Raw genomic sequence first — 23,517 nt, 5'->3', positions numbered from 1 at the left:
TAGTGGCCGTGATTTAGCAGTGTGCAGATCACACAACAGTTCGTCATGCAATTAACCATGAGGAAGAAAGCCGCAGACTACAGGGAGATATTAAACAATTGGAAATAAAAATGGTGAAAGCAATTCATTCCAGGGAACTGGGTGATAGTGAAGCAAAATTAAACTTCAAACCAGCCGCCCACGCTCCAGTTGCAGCACTCAGCTGTCTCAGCAAGATGCACCGTAGATTGCTGTTATAACCGGGAACAAATTTTCCCTTCTGCCCCACCTTTGACCAGAAGCACTCCCAACCTCGGAATTGCTTGCGACTCTAAACCATCATAGAAACACCGTGCATTCTCCGGTTGCGTCACTTGAGCCAGCGAGTATCTCTGAAACTTCATTTCCATCTTGATTTCAAGTTGGCTATTCGCGACTGCACCACTCAGTCCCTCTGATTCTGGGGCTAGGAACTGGTACAATGTGGCAGCAGTGGTTACTGCCTTGTGTGGGGAAACTCGTGAAGTAACCGATGTTAAACTGCATTGCTATTGAAGTATATATTTCAACAAAAGCTTGGTAAAAACAATGACTGTAGATGCTGGAAACCAGATTCTGGATTAGTGGTGCTGGAAGAGCACAGCAGTTCAGGCAGTATCCGGGGAGCAGTAAAATCGACGTTTCGGGCAAAAGCTCTTGGTCAAGAATACAGGCAGAGAGTCTGAAGGGTGGAGAGATAAGTGAGAGTAGGGTGCGGGTGGGAAGAAAGTAGCATAGAGTACAGTAGTAAAATGGGGGAGGGGATGAAGGTGATTGGTCGGGGTGGGGAGGGTGGAAAGGATAGGTGGAATAGTAGGTAGGCAGGTAGGACAAGTCAGGACAAGTCATGGGGACAGTGCTGAGCTGGAGTTTAGAAATGGGGTGAGGTGGGGGAAGGGGAAATGAGGAAACTGTTGAAGTCCAGATTGATGCCCTGGGTTGAAGTGTTCCGTGGTGGAATATGAGGCGTTCTTCCTCCAGGCGTCTGGTGGTGAGGGAACGGCGGTGAAGGAGGCCCAGGACCTCCATGTCCTCGGCAGAGTGGGAGGGAGAGTTGAAATGTTGGGCCACAGGGCTGTGTAGTTGATTGGTGCGGGTTTTCCGGAGATGTTCCCTAAAGCGCTCTGCTTGGAGGCGCCCAGTCTCCCCAATGTACAGGAGACTGCACCGGGAGCAACGGATATAATAAATGATATTGGTGGATGTGCAGGTTATAAAAGCTGCACTGTCCGCGGAGTCTTTGATGTTTTGGAGAAATGTATTTATCTCAGCCCTCAACACATTAATGATGGAATCAACACAGCCACTGGGGGAAACCGATGTTAAATGGTCAGACCATTCTGAGTTCCCACATATCAGCTCCTGTTCGCTCAGCACTGATATTGTGCATTTGGTGCTCTGCCTAACATTCCTTATGATACTGTACTTATTGCAGGAGTTTAGTGCGTATCAGTGGGCTGCCGTGATCGTATAGTGGTTAATATTCTGCGTTGTGGCCGCAGGAACCTCGGTTCGAATCCGAGTCACGGCAGTAATTCCTCTATGTGTCCCAGTCTTTTGTGAAACACAAAGGAATCATTTGTTTTAAAGTTTTGATTTTCTCCAAGGTGATTTTTTTTTCCTTCAAGCTCTGCTCGCTCACATCTCTGTGTTTAATATGTCAAAATTCAAATCCACCCGTTCTCAGAGATTTCTTCCCTCCTACGATCACTAACCGAACTTTCCATCCCATACCCCCATTTCATTGATTTGGAGATGTCGGTGTTGGACTATGTAGTACAAAGTTATAAATGACGCAACACCAGGTTATGGTCTTACAGGTTTAATTGAAGCACTAGCTTTCGGAGCGCAGCTCTTTCATCATGTGTTTGTGGAGTCATTTCCTATTTCACTCAGGCATTGCAGAATCTAATACAGACTCTCCCATTGATACCGATCAGTCTGTGTGTCTACGGTCACTGTTGCTGGGTGAATGTGCCCCAACCCCACCATCGGGACCTGCAGACCATTTGATCCATTTGGTTACCACTGTTGTGAGATCAATACTCATGGAGCAGCTTTTACTGATACGGACCAGATATTATTGGGGGGGGGGGGGGTCAAGCTCAGGAAAATGGCACAGAACAGTATCGGGGAAAAGCGACCTAATTGGAGAAGATCAGTTTCACTGCTTTTCTGCAATGGCCGAGCGCTATTACCACTGAACACTGAACTGTTAATTCAGACACCAGGGACTTGGGTTTGACTCTGACCATGCTAGGTGGTAGAATTGGGATTCAATAAATATCTGGAATTACGAATCTAATAATTCCTATATATCCATGTTCAATTGTTGAAAAAAAAAACATCTGACGTCATTTAAGGAATGTCACAGCCATTCTTACCTGCTCGGGCCTCCATGTGACTCCAGACTCACTACAATATTGTTGAGTTTCAACTATCCGCTGTGAAATGAGGGATACCAATCAATACGGCCGAGCCAGCGACGCCCTCATACTGGAACAGAATAGAAAAAATTTCATTCGGCCCTAGCTAGATTACTGTGTGCAGTTCTGCAATTCAGAGTACTGCATGGATGTGATCGCACTGGGAACGTTGCAGTAGAGATGCACTGGGATATTTTCTGTACTGAAGAGTTTCAGTTGTGAGGAGAGATTGGACAGACTGGGGTTGTTTGTCGCCGACCAGAGGAGATTGGAGAAGACATGACTGCGATATACTAAATATTGAGGGATATGGATAGGATAGACTGAAAGAAGCGTTTCCTATTGATGGAGGGATCGAACACTGGGGCCAAAAGATTTCGGGAAAAGGCAGAAAGGTTTGAGTAGATTTGCGGAAAGCGTCAGAGAGGCAGAAATCATTCTAACCTTAAAGAAAATCGAGATATTATATTGTGATGCCAAAACATGTAAAATGATGGGCTAAACGATGGAAAACTTGATTCAGGTCGTTAAGCAGTTGTGCTTGACAAGTGCGGCCACAACAGGCCTCCACAAGGGCCTCCTTCGATGTTGTCATCCTCCACAGTATCATGGTTCGTGTCCCCGCCTGTCACAGGGCTGAATTCTCCGCTGGGGGCATCGGAAAGGTTTTAAACCTGTCGCTCTGTTCACTAGTGAAGGTTATTAATGCTTGGCCTTCCATTCTCGATGGGACATGTCACAGGAAGTACAGTTCTGTCTGAATCAGCTGGGGAAGGACTGCAACTCCTGGAGAGACATAGTGTCATGAAAGTGCAAACACGTAACTTCTGCAAACTGCACATTGTGTTTGTGTTGCAATGAAAACCATTATATAGAGTTGTTCCTGACTGATATGTTTATTTAAAGAGGGAATCTGAGGAAGAAAACAAAGTAAACCCATTCAGATCTGAGTGCAAAAACATTTCCAGCAGCTTTGTGTGCACTGAGGTTGTACAGCATAGAACCGCGTTTGGATGCATTGAATTCGGTTTGTTGGGCGCGGCTTGCTTTCACTAGGTGGAGTTACCAGTGTGTAAAGCCATTACACATGATTCAAATAGTGTTCAATGTGATGGTACATTTGCTCAGTGGTTCTCACTGCTCTAAAATCTGCAGGTTATTTGGATTGGCCATGTTAATTTGCGCTGATGTGTCCAGGGAGTGAATTCAGTAAGTTAAGTGAATTAGCCATGGATAAAGCAGTGATAAGGTCAGCAGTCACACGATGCCAGGTTTTATTCCAGCAGGTTTATTTGTAATCACAAGCCAGAGGCCTGGAGGGATTGAGAAGGGAGCTATGTCTGGTTGAGATGCTGTTCAGAGTCTCCCTACAGACTTGATTGGCTGAACTGTACTTCCTGCCTTGCAGGGAACATGTGATTCTCTCAGAGAGGACACTGCCAGCGTTTACTGGGCTGCTCAGACATTAGAGACAATGCTGACGGCGTTTAGTGGGGATGGAATTTTAGTTATTTGTGTGTTGGAAAATTTGACACTGAACCAAGGAAAACCGAATGGAAGTTTTCCAGAGTATTTGAGGTTTGGAAAGAGTAAATATGTGGTAAATTCACTCTTTCAAGATCATAAATTTCTGAAAGCCAAGATTTCAAAAGCATCGATGTAGGACTAATAAATGATGGGAGCAGAATTTCTGTCACTCAGACAATCCGTTTCCAAAATATTTGGAAAAGCACATTTAGAGACACAGAAGCAGTGAGTTTCACCAGGAGAGAGACAGCCTGTGGCCAGATAAAAGTGGAAAGGAGGGTGTAGGGGGAAGAAGGTGCGAGGAAACAATGTCTAATTTGGACGACTTCAGATGCAAAGAAATATCGGATGCGAATGCAGCTGAGTACGATTCAGCAAAAAAAACTCAGAGTTTTGAAAGATTTATATTAATATACCACATGAAGCATTAAAAATAGAACAGAGCAGATTTTGTCTATTGTCAAGGAAAGCTATTCCATAATGAACAGGAAGTGACCCGTCTCTTAGAGATCGATTTCCTGCTTTAATCCCATGCCTGAAAGAGGGGAGGACGATCGCCATGATGTTGGGTTCATTTGATACCCACTGAAATCTGCCAACGTAACTGAGCATCAAAACTGGCATCTTGTTTTGTCGTTCAACCTTCTGTTTTTCTCATCAGTATTTTCTTTAAGCTGAAATAAATTCGGAGCAAAATTGAACACAACATTGAGCTTCCAATCATATAAATCCAATTCACTTCCGATCATTGGAATGAACAGAGTGAAGTTGCAGCAAAATTGATAAAATGAAACGAACAAAACTGCATTTCCGCGAATTTTACCCAGTTGAGGCTCAGCCATATGAGAAAGACCATCGAGCTAAAACATCACCTTCACTTCTCTCTCCATATATACTTCTTCATGTGAGAGACAAACTGTCTGAAGAAATTATGCGTCAAGACTAAATGTGCGTGTGAATGTGACGGGAATTTCATGTTTGCTGGTTCATTCTGAGACAGTTCCGACTCGGAATAAATCAAGGACAAGGTATTCCTTCAAAGGACGCGGTCAATTGTTGGATTTTGCTGGTTTATTTTTCCGCTGAAAGCAGAAACATAATGGTGTGAATTTGATTCCGCTCACGGAATTTCTTATCGCCGAGGTGCACCAAATGTGAACTTGACGGGGTCACATGTGAGCCCCTTTGCAATGGGTTGACGTCTCCCAGGGGTTCAGGTGACGGGTTGCTCTTCCATTGCTCAGGTATGGATTTGAAACCTTCTGTGGCTGTTACTTCCATCATAAGCATCTGTGGTTTCCCTTTGTGCCTCGCATATTTAGGATACATTGGATGGAGAATCTTGCTCTTGCCCTTCATTGCACTGGAGATTTATGATGAGTCGATACCTCATCAAAGTCGAAGTAAAGCAATTTGATTCAGTTGTAAGTTACATTAGGATAATGAAAAGGAGTGCAAACGTTTTTTTCCTCCTTTCATTTAATCTTGACTTTCTATAAATTTACATCGAATGAAAGGGGAACAAATAAGAAGCGATCGGGTGCAATAGTTTATCCAGTGGGCTTGTGAATTTTAATGTCACACTCCACACAAAGTTCTGATCAGTATTTTAAACAGTCAATTGAATTGGAACCGCAGAAAACCTTTCCAATGAAAGGAATCTTTCATTCTTTCACAAACTTTTGCTTTGTGAATCATACCACGATCCATCATCCAGCGGGATCACCAAGTTGGCAACAATATTAGATCCACCAATTTTCTTTAGCAATCACAACATCTGCACATACCCAACTGCAGTGTGCCCAGTGCCATTTGTAGTATACAGGCCACAGCACATTTCCTGTTCATGAACTTATGAGCTTAGGTCCTGATCTGTCTGTTCAGTTTGAGAAACCTTTTCTATTCCTTCATCCCATCCCCTCAGAATTCTAAAGGTATCAATAAAATAAGGCGTTAGACCAAATGATGTAGGATTGGATTCGGCCATTCAGCCCATCGAGTCTACTCCACCATGCAACGAACTCATGGCTAATCTGATAAGCCTCAACTCCATTCTCCTGCATTGCCTCGACAAAGCTTCACCGCCTTTCTGGTTAAATATCTGTCTAGCACAGTGTGAAAATACACAACAACGCAGCCTCAACAACAATTTCGGCACGGAGTCCCACCGATTCTCTGGCCCCTCCGCAAAGAAATTACTCCTCATTTCTGAATTAAATAGGCAATATCTAATTCTGACTTCATGTCCTCTGGTGCTCTCCTCATACCAGAGGGTGAACCACCTGCCCGTAACTACCCTGTCAAGATCCCATAAATATTGAACGTTTATAAATGTTATTATGTGATTTTCGAGCTCCCCTCCCTCTCCTTTGTTCAAGGAGAATAATCGCAGCCGAACCAATCATTCCACGAAGCTCCATTTTCTCCAGTGTTGACAACATGTTCATTAATCTCTGCTGTCCCCTGCAGCGTCCTTACATATTATTACGGCAGGTGGAGACATTTATGCGAAGAAACGGTTGAAATTTCAAGCACAGACGGGAATTGGAACTTGAAATCAGACAGTGACTGGAATCAGATTGGTCCACACAAGGACGAAATAGAGTAATGATCACTCTGACAAATGAGAATCTAATCATATCTCATTGACATTCAATAACTTTACTGTAAACAAATTACCCCGTGTAATCGTCCACAGAGCTATTATTTCGGGGGGAAAAACTTATAGAAACTGGCTACGTATACACTTTGACAACAACAACATTGTCTTGAGACATATTTTGATTATAAACTCAACTCATTGTTCCGTGAATCCTACATCGTTTGCAAGGCACAAATGAAACGTGGAATATAACTCTCTCCATTTGTCTAGATGGGTGTAACTTCAATAACACTTAAGGAACTGGACACCGTCCACCACAATGCAGTCACTTGTGTGGACCCTCTTCAACACCTGCAATATTCATTCCCTTCACCGCTAAGGCACAATTGCAGCAGAGTGCACCAAATATAAGATGCACTGGAGTAAGTCATTCGGGCATTTTTGAAAACCTTCAAAGCTCAACAGCTGTACTGACTATAAGGACAAGGTTGGAAGATGCAACGAAACGCCACCATTTTCAAGTATCCCCCAAGGCCCATAGGACCCTGACTTGGAAAGGAATCAGTGAGAAATTCATTGGTGAAATGGTCTTGATGGGCAAAGTTGCTCACTTCAGACTTCCATCTTTTATCTTACAATTTTAAGGAAAATGTTGATTTATGCGGTGACCAGACTTGTGCTCAGTCCTTTAGCTGTTCCCTAAACTGATGGTTGCTAAAGTTCTGCTATCATCCACAGACTGTGGTCAACAATAGAAAATATCTGAAAATCCTCTCAATCAACTGACTCCCCTCCAGATTAGAGTGTTGTTGGAGAAGCACAGCAGGTCCGGCAGTATCTGAGCAGCAGGAAAAATGGACGTTTCAGCCAAAAGCCCTTCATCAGCAATGAGATTGGGAGCACATGGGAAGGAGAGATAAATGGGAAGCAGATGGGGCTGGGGATAAGATAGCTGAGAGTGTTGTCAGTGGATGCAGGCGGGGGGTAAACATGATATGTCAGAGAAGTAGGTGGAGTGGATAGGTGGGAATGAAAATGCACAGGTGGGACAAGTCAGGTGGACGGTGTTGAGCTGGAAGTTGGGAACTGGGGTAAGGTAGAAGGAGGGGAAATGAGGCAACGGGTGAAGTCAAAATTGATGCCATGGAGTTGAAGTGCCTTGAGGCAGATGATGAGGCTTTCTTCCTCCAGGCATCGGGTCGTGAGGCAGTGGCGATACAGAAGGCCCAGGACCTTCATGTCCTCGGGAGAGTGGGAGGAGGAGTTGAAATGGTTGGCCATGGGGCACTCGGGTTGATTCTTGCGGGTATCCTGGAGATATTCTCTGAAGTGTTGTGTGAGAACACATCTCCTCTCTCCAACTTAGAGGAGACCGCATCGGGCGGAAAGTATACAAGAAACAGCATGCGTGGATGTGCAGGAGAAACTTTGATGGACGTGGAAGCCTCCATTAGAGCATTGGACAGAGGTGAGGAGGTAGATGTGGGTGCAGGTTTTGCAATTCCTGCAGTAACAGGGAAATTTATATTTCCCTCCCCACCCCTATCCACTTTTCACAAAGACTCTTTCCTCCACGACTACCTAGTCAAGTCCACGCCCTCCAAAACCCAACCTCACCTCACGGTACCTTCCCCTGCCACCACAGGAATTGCAAAACCTGCACCCTCATCTTCCCTCTAACATCCTTCCAAGGCTCCAATGAGCCTTCCATATCCATCAAATGTCCGTGTGCACTTCCACACATGTCATTTATTGCATCTGTTGCTCGCGATGCGGTTTCCTCTACATTGCGGCCAACAGACACATTCTCGGAGAGCGCTTCAGAGAACATTTCCAGGGAACCCGCAACATTCAACTCCAACGCCCCATGACCAAAAACATCAATTACCACTTCCCCCGACTCTCCCAAGGACATGTAGTTCCTGGGTGTCCTCCACCGCCATTCCCTCACCACCAGACGCTAGATCTTCCACCTCAGGACCCTCAACCCCAGGGCATTAACGTGGTCTTCACCAGTTTCCTCATCTGTCCACGGCCACCTTATCCGAGTTCCAACTTTCTAAATTGCCACCATCCTACTGAGCTGTCCCACTTGTCAATATTCCTTTCCGCTCCACCCTCTTCTCCGACATATCACCTTTAACCCCATCTCTTTCCACCTCTTGCACTCTCAGCTAAATTCTTCCCAGACTCAGCTAAATTCTCCCGTTTATCGCTCCACCCACGACGCTCCCAGCTTTTTTCCTGATGAAGGGCGTTTGCCGAAACATTATTTTTTTCTGCAAGTCGGATGCTGCCTGACCTGCTGTGCTTTTTCAGCACCACTCTAATCTTGATTCTGATTTCCAGCACCTGCAGTACGCACTTCCGTCCATCTGATTCCCCTGTCTATTGATCTTGAATAGGCCGTTGCTAAAGTTCCAGCATCGTTTCCCTGCTCTTATATTCCCACCTGCGGTCAAGAACAGAAAGTATCCCCAACCCCTCGAGACCACTTGATCCCTTGTCCAATCATCTTCAACCATTCGTGAATGTCTACTCCAATTTCTCTTTTATTACTTTAAACCACTCAGTATTCACACTTTTATCATTGATCCTCCCCAAATTCATTATCACCCACTTCACTGGATTGAATTCCTTTCAGCACATTTTCTTGCCAATTGTTTCCAATCTCCCTGCAGTCTATGGCTTTTTTCCTCATGGTAAAAAACATAACTAATTGTTACCTGATTTTCAAACAGCTAAATGATGGCCACGACAAATAAGTAAAAATCGTTGACCTGTATGAGAAAACAATAGAACTCATAGAAGCCATGGTTCATAAGCTTGCAGAGGACAGCAGAATTGGAGACTGTAAAGAAGGTGATCTAAGGTTCCAGAAGGATCTTAATCCATTGCGTCTTTGGGCTGAAAAATGTCACATGCAGTTCAATCTGGATAAATGGAAGGTATTGCAATTTGCATTTTGCATTTTGCAACATCAAATATTAGTAGGGCTTATATAATTAATGATCGGGCATTGCATCGTGTTGTGGAACACCGAGGCCAGGAATGCAAGTACATAATTCATTTTAATTTGCTTCATATATAGACAGAATGGTTCAAATAAAAGTTATTTTGTCTTCGTTGCTCAGTTCTTTGAGCGTAGGAGTTCGTACGTTATGTTGAAGTTGAATAGGACATTGGGTGATGCGTCTTCTAGAATACTGTCCAGTTCTTGTCGCCCAATAATAGCAAAGAAATTATTCAGCTGGAGTAGCTTTAGAACAGGTATACCAGCGTATGGCTAGTGGGGAAGGTTTGTGTTATAACGAAAGGCTGGATAGGCTGAGACTACTTTCACTCGAGCACTGGAGTTTCAAAGGCGACCTGATAGAAATGTATAAATGTTTGAGAGTTCGGCTGGAGTTAACTGTAACTGTCTTTTCTCCAAGGAGGGGCATTTCAATATGATAGGGCCAATGTTCGAAGTGAAAAGGGGGATTTAAAAATATACATTACAGGCTTTTTAAAACAGAGGATGGTTTATGTGTGCAATTCACTTCCTGAGGCAGTGATGAATGAAAGTACATTTACAATATTTAAGGATATTTGGATCGATAAATGAGTTGGAAAGTATCAGTGGGATTAACAAAAGCTATTCATTCATGACTAGTACATAATTTATTGCACAGAGGGAAGATCAGAATCAACCACGATATTATGGATCTGGAGTCACATACCAGCCAGACCAGATAGGTGTGGCAGTTTCCCTCCCTATTAGGCATTAGTGAATCAGACCTACAACAACTGATTCAACATCATCATTAGACTCTAGTTATTTGTTTAAATAAAATTCCAGCATCTGCCTTGCCAGGGTTTGAACCCATGTCCAAAGAATTATATCTGGACATTCATATTAACAATGCAGTAATAATATCACAAGGGCATTATTAACCATCAGCAGTTACAAGAGCCATCAGATGCGACTCGTTTAGTTTGGCATTATGTTCAGTATGAGCTGGTAGGAGTGAAAGGCCTATTTTCATGCTGTGTGAGTCTATGACTTTGACGCTATGAAACTGGCAGCTGGTTTGGATTAACAGCAGCGTTGACAGTTTAGTTGATCTCCTTCTGGGATATGTAATATTGCTGGTAAATCTCGAGGTTCTTCTGCTCATTGAGCCAGACCCACACAAGGGGTTGTTGAATATTTTGTCCTCAGTTTGACTGAGTAGATGAGTTTCCACTTCAGCAGGTAATTGAATCCCGCATTACGCTGGTTTCTCTGTGATATCGCTGTCCTTGTATCTTCCCAGGATGAACGATTGGTTCAAATAAAATCCACGCAGACCCAAGTCCCGTTTTCCATGATGTGAACGTGTTTTTTTATGCTTCCTGATATACCCATCGGGTGTGGATGTCGCTGGTCAGGACAACATTTGTTGTTCTTTCTGATTCGCTGCTGTCTCGCTGCACTAGAGACATGGATTCGATCCCAGTCTCGTGTGACTTTGTGCAGTTGGCACATTCTCTCTTTGATTGTGTGAGTTTCCTCCCACAGTCTGAAGGTGTGAGGGTTACTGGGATCAGCCATGGGAAATGGAGGGGAACGGAATAGATATGGAGTGTGGTTCTGCAAGGATGTGCGTCGGACGGATGGTGTCGACTGGAAGGGCCGAATGGCCTGCTTTCCTACATGGTCGTCATTCTCGGATTAAGGGTCAGCTATGTTGTTCAGGTCCTGGAGTCACAAGTAGGCAGGATTGGGTAAAGATGGTAGCATCCCCTGCATAAGGGACATGCATGAATGGGATTGCAGGAAATTAAAGACATGTGTCTGTTCCTGAGTTCAGGCTTTCATTTCAGGTTTTATTCGTCGAATTTTAACATTACCAGTTCCGTGTGTGAGTCCCCAAGGATGACTCGTTTATTATATAACCACAACACCACCTTCTCCAGGTTGCAGTATTTATTGGGAACAAGAAACTGATTCTGAGCTGATGCGAACAAAAGCAGATGCCAATGTCTAAACCACTGATCCAAATAGGAAAATTAAATTTCGAACCTTGCCACCCCAAAGTTAAAGTCTCCACGCGCTTTAGATGCGCCAATCGGCTGTCTCAGCAACATGTACTGTTTTTGGTCATAATATAATAAATGGGGGCAAGTATTCCCTGCCGCCCCGCTTTTGACCAGGAGATGTCCCAACCTCGGAAATACACGCGCCTCTCTCCCGTCACTCCATCCCAGTTTACAATTGGATCTTCGTGAATGCTTCAAAGTGAAAGTGTATGTTTGATTGTGCAATGCCTCAGTCAAATGGGACGAGGGACGGAAAAGAGAGTTAGGGAGAGTGCGAGGGAGAGACATCTTCGAGAACTTTTGGGTTTAAATCCTGATACATGAAACGCAGAAACATCAGAGAACAAAATTCGATGGAAAACAGATCATCACCTCAGAAAATATTATCATGTAAAAATTATTAATTTCTGACCATGTTTCACAAAAAGTAAAACTTTGAATGAACTGACCGCCATGATGTCAATTCGAGCCGAGGTCGCTGCAATCACAACGCAGAATATGAACTACAGTTTCTCTGATTCCAAGTCTGGAACTGGGATGATGTGTGATTGCCTGCAGCAGTTGGTCCTGCCTTGTGTGGGCACAGCGATGAAGTAGCCGATGTTCAACTATAATGCTACTGAAGCATACGTTTCAACAATGTTCTGCACTCTCCCAAGAGTTTGGAGAGTTTCATTAATCCCATTCTCCAGTACTCTCATTCATGGAACCTCCACAGTCTCTGGGGACGCTGAAGTTAAAAATTCAGTTCATTCTGCTTTCCCACATGCCTGTCGCCAAGTCCTGATATCGTACATTCTGCCTGACATTTCCTCTGCTACCATACTGGTTGTAGTTTACAAGTGTGGCCTGTGGAATGCTGTAACCGTTTAGTAGTTCATATTCTGCGTTGTGATTGCAGCGATCTCGGCTCGAATCGACATCATGGCGGTCAGAATAAAGAGTTCTTGGCTAATTGTTATATTTTTGGAAGTGTAGATGTGCAGAGCGATCTCGGTGTCCATGTACCTCAAATTCGGAAAGGAACCACCCACGCAAGGTTTGTTTGCAAGGAGTACGGTGTGTTAGTTTTTCTTGGGAGAGTGATTCAGGTTCAGAGTGAAATTATCACTTTGCAGCTCCAGATGTTAACTGGTGTGGCCGCACTCGGAGAGGTGCGAGCATTTCTGGTCGCCACATTATACCATGGATGTGAAAGCATTGGAAACGGTGCAGAGGACATTTTCTAGGATGTTGCCTTCTATGGAGAGACGGTCTGCCGAGGAAAGGTTGAGGGACGTGAGGCGGTTTTTGATAGCTCAAGAAGTTTGAGGGGGGAATTTAGAGAGACATAGAAGATGATCAGAGGTTGCCATAAGGTGGACAGTGAAGGCATTTTTCTTCAAATGGTAATTTTGGCACGGGGCACATCGATGTAAATTGAGGGTGATAGATACCGAGGTAGGTTCCTTTACCAGTGAGTAGAAAGGGTGGTGAACGCCTTGCCTTCAACACTCGTCGACTCATCAACTTTCAGGGCAATGAAATGGTCATTGTATAAACTTGTGGATTATGATGTTAAAATACTAGTCAGATTGGTATCACAGGTCGATGCAACGTTAGGGCCAAAATGAACTTTATTGCGGTGTAATATTCGGTGTTTGAACTGTTCTTCAGCTTGAAGTTGCAATCATCTCTTGTCACTATCAGTAAAACCAACACCTGGCGAGAACCGAATGTGCAACTTTGGCACCTTACACACTTCCAGTCTGTCGTGCAATTACATCAAACTGACGAATTGCACCACTGGAGCTGCCGTGTTCTGATTACCAATGGCTACTGATCTTACCACTAGGCCCCTCAAACCAATTACTCCTTTTTTGCTGAAGATCTGAAATGAAACACAGCGCAGAGGAGGTTATACTGATGATGGATCATAGATTATGGAGCATCAGGTTCAGGAAAATGAATCGTAAAATGTGGTGAAAATAGGCAGAATTGAATTCTGTGTTCGTTTACCGTGGCTTCCTGCGTTGATCACAGGCAATGTTATGTCGCTACTGTACTGGAATTTTCCTTCTATCGGTATCAATTCGTCAGAGAATTCGATTCACTGGTCCGTCACCAGCATCCTTTGGAATGTTCATGCGGCACAATGACCCACACTGTACACAACGTCAACAATCTTCTGCATTACTACATCCAAGGGCACGTGGCATTTTTTTTTTATAAATAGTGAAAAATTAATCATGTTATGCAAGGGCAAATTGAATTTTTGTTGCAAGGATCCAGAGTAAGTTTCAAAATGTCAGAAATTCACGTTCATTACCTTGGCCAGAATTCTAGCCCAGCAAGAGGCGAATCTGTCCCTCAATCCCCAGCATCCATGTAATGGCTTGCTCCATGTGTCCACTTGGAAACCTATATGAAGGAACGTTCAGCGTGACAGAGAACTTGTGACAATCCTCCACTGTCTGACCTAAAGCTGAAACAGGAGCTATCTATTCCAACTTGGAGGGAAGCGAAGTGGAGGTGAGACAGAAAATATTAATTGGTGTAGATTCACATTGTTCTCATTGTGATTGTTTAAAAACCTGGGGCAGAAAAGACTCAATCAGCAAGGAGCAGAAGTAGGCCATTCTTAACACCGCTCCTGTCCCGTCACGCCATTCTGTACCATCATAGCTCACACAGCACTTTTATGTCTTTTTCCAGCGTATCCATATCATCGTGTTGCCAAGTGGCTAACGCATATTTATCGATCTCTACCATAAATAAACATCAAAGTTATTCATCGCTGTGAGGAAAATGTTGCATTTCGAGACAGTTGGGTTTCTGCATGAATGTTATAGGTTTTGCAGATGAGCAGCCGAGTCTGGTCTGAACCCCTTTCAAACCATAAACTAAAACTCGACTCTGATGACAGTTGCATCCACAACTATTGAATGGCAGTCTTAAGAAAGGCGTAGAAATTCAACACGCTTTCCATTGCACCACAGGGTCGCGGCCTCACCCAGTTTTCAGCACAAAAGTTTGCCTTAGAATGATTTCGTTCGGGACACCCATCTCACGTCTGTCTGACCTTGTCACACTTTCCAGTTTCTGGTACTTATGCACGTGTGCTCTCGATCTTTAAGTTTTCGGCTACATACTGCTGAAATGTCCTCATAACACTTAGCATTACCACATAATCAAATAAGAAATTCCAGATGAACAACACTCTATGGGTGAAAGCGTTCTTCCTAAATCTCCTCTCAAACGCTATTCTCCTGCTTTTCATCTATGTCACTGATTATTATTCCTTCCCGAAAAGCCTTATTCCTGTCATACATATCTATCCTCTTCATAATATGCGCATTTTAATCAGTTTCTCACTCAGCCTTCTCTGTGCTTAGTTACACAGCCCCAGCTTAGCTCATCTTCCTTCACAATGGGAATGGTCCAGCCCTTGGCAATATTTTCATCTCCTGTGAACTTCTCCTGCAATCAGACGGTTCCTGCAGTCTTGCGATTACAACGGAAATTGAAATGCTCTTTGAAGAAATGCCAAAATTTCTGAACAAATCAGCAGCTCTTGTCCATCTATGATGAGAAAGGACAGTGAACGCCTCGAGTCCAATGATTCGTGTTTGGAACTGATGGGATGTATGGGTGGGTGAAAAATGTGGAAGAGGGCGGACAGGATCCACAATGAGTGAACTCGATGTTGGGACCTGAAATCTGCATGGTCTTTCAGTAGAAAATGAGTTGCCCGATCTTCCAGCTTGCGCTGTGCCTTGAAGAAGTACTGCAGCAGACCAGAGACTGGTATGATGGCTTGGGTACACAATGCAATCTTAAAGTGGCAGGACCCTGGAAGACTGGGGTAACTTTTGTTAATTCTGGACAGAACTTAAGTGATCTCAGCTTTGTCATCGGCTCTGTTTTCTTCTCTCCATTGTAGAGTGATCACATTCTCAGCAGAAACTACAGTTTTCTGGTTTGAATGAAGTGCAGACAAATCACGGGAAGATGTGTCTGGATGTTTCCACAGTGAAGAGAGACATCGGAAACCAGTAGGAAATGTATCTTACAACATAGGACGTTACAGTGCAGTACAGGCACTTCGGCCCTCGATGTTGCATTGACCTGTGAAAATAATGTGATGTCCATTGCAATGGAAAATTAACATTTCTTTTGAAACCAATAATTGCACAGAGAAACAAAAAAGGAAGGACCTGACTTTGCAGAGGGCAATTGTTGCAGACAGAAAGAAAATCTATGTATATTTAAACCGAACGAATAGCAGACTTACAAGGCCAGCAAACTACCATATCAACAGCCAAGGAATTAGAAAAAAACAACTCTATATCTGGAAAGGAACTCGAATGTTTCAGGCCACTGACCTTGAATTGTTGATAAGAAGAAGCGAATTGAATTTTAAAGGGAATGTGTAAAAGCTATCAGGGGCCCATTACATGAGGCGTCTTGCCAATGTATTACCTGGGACACGGGAAACCTGAATTTGATGGAACTCCACGCGCTACATGCTGAAAACTGTCTGGCCCAAGAGAAGGAAAAACGGAAATTAAAGATGAAAAAGTACACACTTAAAGCTCAGCTTACTATGATGCAAATGGTCGCCCAGCCATTGGAAGGAGGTGCTGCGTGAAAAGAAGGGCTGGCAGAGGTAAATCTGGTGGGTGCTTTGTTTGCAGAGCAATGGACCACTGAGTGAGGCATTGCACGCCCAGACAGCCTCAATCGCCCCTGGAGGGTGGGCAGCAGGGTGACTAATGGAGGAAGGCTGAGGTGGAGGTGGGCAGGCCCAAAGTTACAGTTAAGCCTCTTTGCTTTATGCTTGGCAACGAATACTCTCTTATGCTCATCTCTACTACTAACCTTTTGGGTACTGAAACATGTCCCACCTCTATACTGAGCACTGAGTTTGAGAAGCGTGAACTATATTTTCAGTACAACGATTATGCATTTCAGTCAATGCTTACATCTATGTTATATGTGGAAGGTGCACCTCTTACTTTTTTGGAAGATACAAGGGCAACATATTCAGTTCATAAATCAAGGCAGTTCAGAGAGTCGACGCAAATAAAGATGAACGGAAGCTTCCTGAACTTAATGGGCGCATCAGGAGTCGTGACACGAGAGAGATTTACCGCACCCCTAATGTGCGAAACCAGTAATGGGGAAACATTCCAATTCTCATTTCTGTTATCGGAATTCTGTACTTTAAATCTGATGTCTCGGGATCTCATAGTGAGACTGGTGTCCGATTTGTGCAGTACCCTGACGGGCTTGCAGGTAATACAAAAAGAAGATTTAACAATGCAGGCTGGAAAATACGAATCACGACCCCTGATGCATGTGAGAGAGCGATAGGTTCCGTGAGTGATTCACTCACCCAGGAAACAAGTAGCCATGTAATCCCATTAACACCGATTTTCTTGCTGGAGATATGCTGCACTGCACAGCAAACATACACCGCGATGGTCCTGACAAATCATAAGAGAAGGATTGGTTCAGGAGATTGGTTAAACCAGATCAGTTGTTATTGTGAGAATTTTATTGGAATGATCACAGATGTGCTGTCACTTTAAACTTTTTTAAGCATCTGTGACGGTAAATAGACCCTGTTTTTTTGATGTGGAAGGCTCTTTTCCACACGGATCATTGGAGAAGGCATCCAGCGACAGGTGTCAGAATTTGGGACCATGGATACGACAGGCACAAAAAACGAAAGATTATATCTTCAGGGTCGGTGTGGGTATCTGCTTCAATGCAGTTATAAGGACGTATAGGAAGAAACTAAATTGGCTAACTCAGGCAGACAGGGCAGTCCAGGTAATCCCCGGCAGGAGTGTCGTCTGGCGTTTACCTATGGTAGAAGTCTCGGACCCAAGATTAAGAAGGGTCCCAACTGATTTCATGGCAAAAGGCAAACACGATGTGGGGCTCAAACGAATCCTTAAGAATAACCCCGAAGTCTAACCCCGTCCTTGCAAAGCAAAAGAGCCGTTAAAACCCGAGACTGTGCAAGGAATTACTCCAGTCTTTGAATCTCTCTTATAGGCTGGAGTGATAATCCCCCGTGAATAATCACTGGTGAGAACACTCATTTTCTTCGTTCAAAAAGGCAAATATTCCAGGTGAATCGGGGGAATGGAGGTTTGTTCTTGACCTGCAGGTTATCAAGAACGCTGTTGTTCTGCACACCCCAAATGTTCCCAACCCCTATATTATATTGGCTCAAATTCCACCGGATGTAAATGACTCTCTATTGTGGATTTAGCAAATGCCTTGTATTGTGTACCGTTACATGCCGACAGTCAATTCTGGTTCACTTTTCCATTCAAAGGCAAATGGTATACTTTCACGTGACATTTTCAAGATTACTGTGAGTCCCCACTATAATTAACGAGGCTCTCCACAGGAGTCTGGAGACTCTTGTTTTAACCAGTAGGGGGTTGGGTCAGCACTTCTGCAGTATGTAAACGAATGCTTATTCGCAGCATCAACAAAGAAACAATGTGATAAAGGTAGGCTTGCGATGCTCTGCCATTTAGTCTCGCAAAACTACAACTTGTGGAACAACAGTTGAAGTTCTTAGGTCACTTAATATCTGAACAAGGAAAGGCCATTAGTCAAGACAGAGTTCAAGCAAACCAGCAAAATTCAAAGCCTCACATGAAGAAACAATTGTTATCCTTTTTGGTCACGTGATCCTACTTAGAATGTTTAACCTGCATTACGCAAACCTTTAGGCGCCTAAAAGTGGCATAGTTCATGCTTCAGGTTTGCAGAGCTAGAGTCCGTTGCAGTGACCCCTGAGGCCTAGAGTGCCTTTGTTGAACTGAAATGGCACTCCAAACTACACCGACACTGGGATTCCAAATCCAAACAAGCCTTTTGTACATACAGTGGATGAGAAGTGTGCCTGTATGACATTTGTGCTGATGCAGAATTATGTGTGGAAAATTGAGGACAGTAGCTTATTTTTCACCTCAACTTCGATCCCGTAACGGCAGGATTGCATAAATGTCTCCGTGTCGTGCCTGCATTTGAAAAGGCTGTTGTAGCTTCCAGGGACATAGTTGGCTTTGTTGAATTAAACCGACTGGTCCCACATGCAGTATCCTTACTGCTTTCTGAGCAAAACACAGCACACATGTCGGCTGCACGTTGGCTCACATACAACGCTATGCCATTGGAGAAGCCTAACATGACAATAAAGCGATGTAACGTCCTTAATGCTGCTTGTCTTCTCCCCACAGAAGGAGACGGAGACCCACATGACTGTGTCGCTGTCATTGATAACATTTGAAGCCCGAGACCAGACGAGTAGGATTCACCAATTTAGAATCTGGATACGGCGTATTATTGTGGATAGCTCAGCATTCAGAAGCAAAGAGATCGGCCAGTGTCTGGTATGTTGTAGCAACTACCCACGAGGTAGTCAAAGCGGGATCAAGTCCTTATCATCTGTCAGCGCAAGCAGCAGAGCTGATTGCCTTGATTGAGGCATGTAAATTGGCCGAAGGAAGAACAGTGAATATTTCCATCGACAGCAGATATGCATTCGGGATTGTACATAATATTGGATCCCTGTGGAAAAACAAGGGCTTCTTGACCTCCACTGGAAAGTCAATCACATAACATGGCCTGATCTCTGACCTCCTGAAAGCAGTCCGATTGCCTAAATCAATCACTGTATGTAAAAGTGAAGCCCACAGGAAAAATTATGATTCAATTTCTCAAGGCAATGAAAATGTAGACTGAGCGGCAAAGACGGTAGCCAATCAGCCGCCAAGTGATGAGTTTGACATGTGTATGTCAAATATTTGTAATCCAAAGCAGACTTAGAGGAGTTACAGTCTCAGGCTACATCGAAGGAGAAGCGTGAATGGACAAGGGCAGGGTGCAGAATGAGGGAATGAGGGAATGGGTGTGGTGTGGTGTGGTGTGGCCCCCAGTGGGAAACCCTGTCTACCACGATCTTTATTCCCTTTCTATGCCAAAGTAACACACGGTAAGGACCATGTGTCAAAATGGGGATGTACGACAATATTTCAGCACGCTGGTACAGAAAGGGATTTACTCATTACTCATAAAAATAATGTGAATAATGTGTCATCTGTGTCACTAATAATGTGGGGAGGGGAATACAAATGAATCAGGCAGAACACCCCCAATCCCAAAGACCCTTTGAACATTTAAGATGGATTTTATTGAACTAACACCCAGCGAAGGGAAAAGGCATTGTCTGGTAATAGTTGATGTTTTCCCAAGGGGTGGAAGTGCTCCCACGTCTAAACAGGATGCCAGTGCAGTGGCCAAGGCTTTGCTAACTGAAATAATTCCGAGATGGGCCATCCCTGAAAGGCTAAGCAGCGACAATGGAAAGCCATTTATAAATATTGCCCTACAGCAGATCAGTGATTACTTGGGAATAAAGGTGAGGCAACATTGTGCCTACCACCCAGCGAGCGGTGGGCCAGTGAAAAGAGAGAAAACTACCCTTAAAAATAAATTGGCAAAATGTTGTGAGGAACTCGAGGTGACATGGACAAAGGCATTTCCAATTGTGCTAATGTATATGAAGGAGAGGAAGAGTAAATATTAGGACGTTTGAGATTTTGTTTGGAAGGTGGCCCAATACAGGAATTGGCCAAGACCGATTGTAAAACAGATAACAGACCACTGTGAGGACGAGATATTATGTTACGGTATAAATCTCTCCACACTTCTGTCTCAAATTCAGAAACAAAAGAAGGGCAGCTCTACCCCAATCAGCAGAAGGGAAGATGCACAATCTAGAACCTGAAGACTGGATCGTGGTGAAAGACTTCAGGAGTAAAAGCATGAAGGCGAAGAGCTGGCTGGGACCGTTCCAAGGGCTCCCTACAACACAGACAGCTGTTAAGATCGCCGAAAGAGCCACGTTGATACACGCCAGCCGTTGCAAACGTGTAGCTGAACTTGAGGAGACATCGGACAACACCGGATCCAAATAAGTGTAAGTAATGATTAGAAGACTCATAGAAATATTGGGCTGCATGGCAGGACGAGTCGTGAAGGCAGGGGTGTCTGGGATACAACAGCAGACGGTAATCTTAACCAAGGATGTTACGTTGACCTTTACATGCCACCCATGCCCGTTTGGTAACCAGGACGACTATAAATAAGGCAATAAATATTTACGCAGAGATCCTTGTGTACCCAGTTACTGGCACTGAGTACTATCCATCACGGCTACAGGTACACCTGACACGGAATATCGGTTTCCTGTTATCAAAGAATGAGGTGCCATGGCAAGGGTAATAATAACCAAGATTCAGAAGAGCGATGAGGAAGCCTGGTAGTGTGCAATAGATAGACCCTTCTCCGATATCTATAGACAGTTGAATATAGTGGTACAGCCTCGCACCCACCCCACCCGAGATGCAGTGCAGAAGGTCCTCCAAGAAATAGTAGATCCTGGACTCGAAAAGATGAATGTCCAATGACCCGCACTGCAGATGGGTGGAAAAGCCTTTTCCAAGCTGACAGAAATGGAAGAAAGAAATAAACTGAACGTGCAGCTAAAATGATCACAAATGAAAAAAGTAAAAGTGGATTCAATGAGAAAACATACAGCACCATATTTCACTTTCCGTGGAAGTCTAGTGTTAAGGACTCAGTGGTCTCACTGCTGCAGCAATGGGGGATTTCCTCTGACCGTTTATGTTGTTGACAACCTTCCCAAAGCAGGGAATTTGTATGGAACTGGCAATTAATTCAGTATTGTCACAAACAGCATTCAGACTAGCATAAAACAAAGAAGTGTGAATCCTGGAAATCTGAATCAACAACAGGAATTGACAGAGAAACTCTGCAGGCCTGACAGCATCTGTGGAGACAAAGAGATTTATTGTTTCATATCACAGATTCAGGCTATATATGCTTTTTATTGTTTTATTGCCTGGGTAATTGTCAATTTCACTTCGCAAAACAGCATACTTACCAGAATCTCTCATTAGTTGACAGACGTCATCTGGAAAAATGCAAAATTCTTTTATCGGCTGTAATGCTGTTGCTGTTGCCCTGAGTTGGTGAAAGGCTGTCCCTCATTACCTTTTTCTTCTCCTTTATGTCGATGAGCAGCCATGGTGAATGGAGAATTTCTGTTTGTGTCTCTTTGTCTCTCTGTACCATCTCACTCTCTTCTACTTTCCCACTTTCTGTCAATATCCCTCATTTTTAATTTATACTCTTGGAAAAGTGTTAAAATCGGAGACTGTTCCGTGGCTTTCTCCGCCCTCCCCTCCCCCCCCCCCGGCCAGAGTGTGTAGAACTGGGCTCACAGTCTCCAAGTAATATCTTGGTAACTTAGGTCTGAGATCAGGTGACATTTGTTCACTCAAAACGTTATGAGCTTTTACAATTCTAAATAGTATTCATAATAGACCAGAAAAAAAGCAGTTTCTCTCCAATTATAAGATTTCTGTGATGCCATTGCCGTTTGCCGAAAATCAATGAATGGTGACAGCAGACAATGAGAGCCATTATCTCATTGGATGCGTTATTACTACAACATTGACCTGCAAGTCTGCAGTGTCTCCTGCGTCTCTTCATTATTCCCAAAAAACTTCAAAAGACGGACGGAGAATAATAGTAGAAGAGATAGACAAATCCTTGTCGAACAGAGTGAAAAGAACTCTGCGTTGAATTCGCAGGATAGAACATAGACTACATAAGGAGGTAGGGCTTGGTACCACGAAATAATAACGGTCTGAGCTCAAATACAAGAAGCATGCTGAGCCGTCACTTTCGGATGTTGGATAAACAATACGGCTTTTACAAGAAGTTTAAACAATGAACTTTCAACGTACAGAACATTTGACAGCATTTGACACCATTAACGTCTGGTTATTACCATATGCTTTAACTAACGAAACCACAGACACCGTTCTTCAAATCAATAAGGGCATTTAATGAAGTTTTTGATCACAGTTAATCGGACTACCTTTCTGTAATAAAGCTGCTCGATGAGAATTTATATCAACGTCCGTTTGTGCAGGAAAGAAGTTCACAGCTGGTGACTGTCAACTGAAAATGTACAGGAAGAGGCAATCTCTTCTTGCTTTGATTTCAAACTGATGCCTTCACCTCTTTAACCTGACCGGAAAAACAGTATGCGTTCATCCTCTCGGGGCCGATTTACAGCCTGAATGTGCACAGAGGGAAACTCATACGAAGAGACCAGGATAATTGTGGTGAATTTACCAGGAGTGGTGTGTGAGTTGGTGTTAACAGTGGGCAGTAAGGGCTAAACCATTAGCACTGACAATTATCCTTGTACGAACAGCTCCTCACTCACTTTCTGCCTCATTCATCTCAGTCATCATTGACTTGCAGTTTATCCTACTTTCCCTTCGAAACTTTACTTTTGTTCCGGACCATTTTCGGATGTCCACTTGGAAACTGCAGTTTTGTCAAACGAAATTCTGGAGAATGCACGTCACTCTTTGGGTTAGGCTTCACTGCCCAAACATAATTACTCAAGAGATTGAGATGGTAACTTCCTTTACTTCGTCCTCGAAGTGCTCAACACAGTGATACAGCCATGATGTCGATAGGGAGAGAGTTCCAAGAATTAGACATAGCGACATTGAATGAACAGCGAGATAGTTTCAGCTCAGAAAGGCGAGATCCTTAGAGGGGATTTGCAGTGACAATTTATTCGGTGTATGTGCTCCCATGGCTGCCAGAGGATGTGGTGGAGGCACGTACAATTGCAACATTTAAGAGGCATTTGAAATTGTATATGAGTGGGAAGGGTTTGGAGGGATATGAGCCGTGTGCTGGCAAGAGGGACCAAATTGGGTTGGGATTTCCGGTCAGCATGGACAGGTTTGAACGAAGGGT

At 43.8% G+C, this 23,517-nt stretch overlaps 1 non-coding gene across 1 annotated transcript; it reads left to right on the top strand.

Moving 5' to 3' along the window:
* The first annotated feature begins 1,477 nt into the window (after positions 1 to 1,477).
* Positions 1,478 to 1,549, top strand: trnah-gug (transfer RNA histidin (anticodon GUG)). Its single transcript has one exon. It is a non-coding gene; the product is annotated as a tRNA-His (tRNA).
* Positions 1,550 to 23,517: the final 21,968 nt, after the last annotated feature.

This window comes from Chiloscyllium punctatum, chromosome 50 (genome assembly GCF_047496795.1).
Source record: "Chiloscyllium punctatum isolate Juve2018m chromosome 50, sChiPun1.3, whole genome shotgun sequence".
Classification (NCBI taxonomy): Eukaryota; Metazoa; Chordata; class Chondrichthyes; order Orectolobiformes; family Hemiscylliidae; genus Chiloscyllium; species Chiloscyllium punctatum.
The sequence above is the reverse complement of the archived record's forward strand: the minus strand, read 5'-3'. Positions and strand labels throughout refer to the sequence as shown.